Source organism: Melozone crissalis, unplaced genomic scaffold, assembly GCF_028551555.1.
Source record: "Melozone crissalis strain CALT ecotype California unplaced genomic scaffold, PUWL_Pcris_2 ptg000103l_1, whole genome shotgun sequence".
NCBI lineage: Eukaryota > Metazoa > Chordata > Aves > Passeriformes > Passerellidae > Melozone > Melozone crissalis.
Window position 1 is genome coordinate 1,951,543 of NW_026535880.1, and position 5,958 is coordinate 1,957,500.

Genomic DNA, 5,958 nt, shown 5'->3' on the forward strand with positions numbered 1-5,958 from the left:
CACACGGGTGACGGCTGCAGGGACAGGGCAGCCTGTGCTGGGCAGGGGCCACGGGGCTTTGGGCCCTGGGGCGGCTGCTGCTGCTGCTGCTGCTGCTGCTGCTGGGGGCCATGGGCCCAACAGGGGCCCAAGTTAACACCCTGCCCGGCCAGCTGCCCCCAAAGCCCCACACTCCCCGAGCATCCCCATCACACCTGCCAGGGGGAAATCCCACGGGATTCAGGAAAGAAATTCCCCATAGTGACTAAACCAAGGGGTCCAAGGGGAAAGTCAGCACCAGCTGATGTTTACAGCACCTTGACAAAGGTGGATGCAGGGCAGGTGAGATCTCCAGAGCCTCTGGCAGTGCCTGCTCTGCACGTGAGCCTGTGCGGCTGCTCCCAGTGGGACACAGCACCGGGCTCAGGCCAGCCCTCAGGCCCTCACAGCTGATCTCAAGGAGCAGGCTCAGAAAGCAGTTTCAGACCACTGCCTGCAGATATTTCAGAGGACTACATGTCATTCTAGGAAGCCACTTTGCACATTTGCTTTTGGTGTCATGGCATGAGAAGCCATGAAGGTGCCTCTGATTGTGCACTAAGGGCACTTCCACTGCCATCCCAAAGGGATCACAAAGGACAGGCCTCTGCTTTCAGCACTGCTGAGCTCCTCACCCAGCAATGAAATTTTAGGAAGAGGCAGGAATTATGTGCTCCAGAGATTCTGGACTCCAATCAATGGCATAAATTCCACAGGCTATTTAACCCAATGACCTGCATGTCTCTTTTTCCTCTTTCTCTCATCCCTCATGTCACTTTCCCCAAAACCTACCATTGCACAAATGGCCAAAGCATCAACTATTAGGATATCCTTAAACCATGATGCCAGCCTAGCTAAAGCAACATTAGTTTGAGCAGAAGCTCAAATCATTTTGCATGTTGCAGTACAAGATGTCATCACCGCAGTACTGGAGAAAGGTTTTTAGATTGCAGCACATAAATTCCAAAATACAGACTCCTGGAAGCGTCTCGGCCTAAAAAGCGCAGAGGGAAGCATCACACTCCAAACACAGCAAATCAAGGACAACCCAAAGACTTTGCCAGAACTCCACAGGCTTTGTGGAAGCTGTTTTGATGTCGTGGCATGAGAAGCCTCTGAAAGTGTACTCAGGGCACTTCCACTGCCATCCCAAATGGAACACAAAGGACAGGCCTCTGCTTTCAGCACTGCTGAGCTCCTCACCCAGCAATGAAGTCTCTGGAAGATGCAGGAATTGAGTGTACCAGGGAACCTGGCCTCTAATAAAAGGCATGAATCCCATAGCCCACCCAACCCAAAGCCTTGTATATCTGTACCTTTTTCTTCTCTCTTCTCTCGTGTCACCTTCCCCATATTCTCTGTCCAGGAGTATGGCTTCTCTCTCTCCTGTCTGCAGGTTCAGCCGTACATGTGACCCTGCAGGAACAGCCTGACCTGCAAGCAAAGGTCACATTATTTCAGAGCACTGCACGGCTCCAGCTTGGGGAGGAACTGGGAACTGAAGACATGTGCTCCTCCTTGGGAGCAGCTCCTCCCCATCCCATACAGTGAGGAGTGGGATATCTACCATCGACCCCCCTCCCATCCAGCAGCACCCCTGAAGTGCTGCTTTTCCCTCCCAGAATTGCCACCCTGAGCCACCCAAGGTGTCCCTCCGCTGCCAGGCTGGCTCTGATCCACAGTGGAGGTGGAACCCTGAGCCCAGCAGACACTGATTCCTTCCCTTCTAGCCCAGGTCCTAGCAGAGCACTGAAACTCCACACCAGGAGTGGATTTGGAGGCTACATGGAGAAAGGGGAATTGCTGTTGATTGGGGCAGACAGAACAAAATGCAGCTGCCAAAGGGAAATCAAAGTATCCCACAGGGTACAGCCAGGTACACTGCACATCAAGGCTGTGCTGGTGTAGAAATACTGTATTAAAAGGATTTTATGATCACTACTATCTGCCAACAAAAATACACAGAATACATTAAGCTTCAGTTTTAAATGCAGAAAAGATAGGAAATTCAGAGTGATTTTCACCACAAACACATCTCAATGGCCAGCCCAGCACTGGGGTCAAGGGGAGGCAATATTTTGTTGCTACCTCTTGATGGCATTTCTTCTTCTCCTAATGCAGGAATTCTGCCTGCCCAGGACAGCAAGGATGCAGGTGAACAGCCACAGAGCTGCTCACAGATGGACAGACAGACCAAAGCTGCTCATCTTCCCCCTTCTGAGGAGGATTTCTTATTCAACCTTTCCTTTCTCTCTTCCTTTTACCCAAAAAGATACCTGGGGTAGAGTGACAGCTTGCAGGAGACAGGGAGCATCTCCTACCAAAGGGAAGTGAAGGCAAGGGTGATTATTTTGTAGAATAAATACATGTACTCACAGACAAAAAGCTCTGGTCTTGGGAACAGCTGGATTGAGCCCTCCCTATTCAAGACCAAAGAGACATTTCCCTGATCAAAGGACCTGGTCCCTCCTGTGTAAGACTGGGATGTTTGTCACAATTCAGACAGAAACATTTCAAAGCCTGTAGTCATCCAATAGGTATAAATGCTTTTAGAAAATGCAGGAAAATCCATCTTGGAGGATTTCCTATTAAAACAAGGTTTGTATTTCTGGTAGACTCTCTTTCTCTCCATCAGTCCTGTCCACTGAAAGCTGCATTGGATGCATGTGTGAGAGGACAGGTGTGATTATCTCCCCATTTTAAGGGAGGATAGGCTACCTGTTCCTCCCCCACACTTGGAATGTTTTCCATGGACAGATCCCAACCTTCTTCTGCTCCTTAAATTTGTGATACACAGGACTTTTAATCTCTGTCTATCTATGGGAGCATCCTCCCACGCTGAGAAATCGGGCTCTGCAGGAATTTGGTGCCCTCACCAATGTGTGCCCCTTGCTGGCGGTGGAGTGCTGGTCAGAAAGGAGTTTGTAGGATCTCCATGAAAAGGCCAACATCACATCTCCTGTCCCTGGCTTTGGCAACACCAGGACAGGGCTCTGCCAGCAAGGAAAACACGGCCAATGCTAACCTGCTCTAGTGGGAGACATCCCTGCCCACGGCAGGGAGGTGGAACAAGGTGAGCTGTGAGGCCCCTTCCAGGCCAGGCTCTGAAGGATGAAATGCCATCGCGTGCTGAACAGGAGGCAGGAGGACGATCCCCTCCTCTGCAGACACAGCCAGGGCCTGGCTGCCTCCCCCCAAAGCCCAAAGCTTTCCTGACCGTGCCACCAGTGCTGGGCAGGCCAGGTCACAGCCCCAGCAGTGGCTGTGGCAGCTCTGGGCTGTCACACAGCCGGGAATGGCCCCCGACAGGGAGCACAGCACAGCTCCAGCTGCATCCAGCCACAGCAGCCTGCCAGGGAGGGGAAGGAGGTGGATGGAATCCCATCAAGGGAATCACCCAAAGGGAAAGCACAGGAGCAGGCTCCAGAAGGGTGGGGGGCTGGGGGGCCCAGCCCTCCTGTTTCTGTTCTCAGTGTGAGAAATGCTACTCACTTCCAAAAAATTTAAAAGGTTTATTAAAACCTTATCAGAAATACAACAGCAGACGGAATAGAGAAAAGATTACAGCTCTGGGAGCAGAGGATTTCCCCACCATGTGCTCACCCACACCAGGGAGGTTTCATCTTGTAACCCTTTAGCCCCCCCAAAGTTCTCTCCATCGACTCCTCCTTCCCTGCCCAGGGGTGGAGATCCCTTCCTGACACCTTGAGTGGGGCTCAGGTGCTGCCACAGGAACGAGTGACCCTCCCAAATGTCCCAAGCCCAGGGCATCCCTGATAACAACACAAGGGGGTAAAACATAACTATAAAACTTCTCTTGACATTTTCCTTTTAATTGTGAGAGTCAACCATGGCATTACTCATCTGTCTAATCAGCAAGCAGAAAACAAAACCAAACCCAGGCCTGGTGCTTATGAGCTGCACCCCCAGCACAGCCAAATCCCCAAGGTTGCATCAGCCAAGGCACAAACCCTTCCTGCTCCTCCTTTGCACACTAAATGGGATTTAACCAGGAGCATCTGAACCCCAGAGCAAAACTCACAGCCCTGATGTGTTTAAGCAGCTCTTGGTGCTCCAGAGATTTCCCCTCCCCACCCAGCACAGCAGCCCAGGTTCATGGCACAGCAGGACAAATGCGCTGCTTTAATAAATAAACCATGAAAAACATCTCTGTTTTCAACAAAAAGATTGACACTGACACATAAAAATGTTACAGCTGCTCAAGGAAGGTCTTCTGTCTTATTTAGTTTGGGGTATTTTGAAGTCAAAAGTGTGCTTGAGGGTGGGTTGGCTTGAATAATGTGATTAAAATTGCTGATTTAGACAAGTAAGCTGGAAATAATGAATTTTAATCATGTTTCAGTATGTAGCTTCTAGACATTTCCCTTAAAAATAGTTGATTCTCATTGATTCCTATAATTTGATACTATTCAACAACTGGGACCACACACTGGAGCAATACATGTGTAAGCAATTACACTGCTTCACATGCTGCTAAAACAGAACCATTCCGTTAATAGCTTTTTCCCAAGAGAAATTAATTTTTTACTTATTGTTTGCATTAAGTTGCATTTGGGAAATGAAACTCAATTTAAAAAATACAAAACCACGCTTTCATTTAAGCCATTTCGTAACATTTTTTCTCCTTGACACCTCAGACAAATAAAATATGTGTATTCACAGGTAGGCACTGCATAGATGTGTTACTGAATCGTCCCTCTTCCCTGAGAGCTGCAAATTCTACAGCTGCCAGACCTCATCCCTTGCTCCTCATAAAGGGAAAGAAGAGTTTCCATTCTAGTTAATTTCCCAGCTCTAAATCAACTACCCAGTGAGTAGAAATAGCTGTGAAATCCCCTCCACAAACCTGCCAGAAGGGTTCCAGCTGTGGAGAGGGAAGCAGCAAATTCCTGCTCCCACAATTGGTTTGGAACCCTTACCAATTAAAAAATATCCCACTCTTGGGATTTTTTTAACCACAACTAAAATAAATTAAAATCAATTAAAAATAAGATCACAGAATCACAGAATGGCTTGGGTGGAAAGGAACCTTAAAGCTCATCCAGTGCCACCCCTGCCACAGCAGGGACACCTCCCACTGTCCCAATGTCCAGCCTGGCCTTGGGCACTGCCAGGGATCCAGGGGCAGCCACAGCTGCTCTGGGCACCCTGCGCCAGGGCCTGCCCACCCTCACAGGGAAGAATTCCTCCCTAATATCCAATCTGAACCTGCTCTCAGTTTGAATAGGTGTTATTGCATTGCCTCGGGATGATGGATCAGGAGAAAGCCCCAGGGTGTGAGCAGAGCTCCCAATGCCGCTGCTGGGGACGTGCCTCCCACCTGCCCCTCAGTCACTCAGCTGCCTCACAGCCAAAAAGACAGTGTCCAACAGGAAAAGTACTCCCAAAGAATAAAACCCTTGTCACTGCACAAATGACAAGGTCTTTATTGGGAATAAATGTCAAAGCAGAGCGACAACATTTATTTTCCAGGCAGGAGACACTGATCCTGTGGCGACACTGCAGGGATGGTGTTATTCCTGCTCCTGATTTAATCCCTTTATCAGCTGCAGAAGCACCAGGACAGGCTTTGGTCTCCCGTGCCAGCTCTGACAGATACTGATGTCCCCACAAGCTGTCCCCACCCCTGGGTGCTGCCTCTGCAGCCCAAAGCACCTGGAGGTCCCTCTGAGCACTGGCATTCCTTCATTTGGATGCACTCTGTCCATAAAGATGCTTAAAGAGACGCTGAGGAAGACTTTAATTTATAGCCCCATTCTTTTAATCTTGGTCAGCCAGATTTTTTCAGACATCTGTTTATATCTCCTTATAATAAATTGACTGGAGCAGCAGCACCAGGCAGCAGCCCCCTCGCAGGGGCTCTGCTGACATTTATAAACCAAAGCGATTTCTCTCGTGTGCTTTATGTTATCAGCTAAA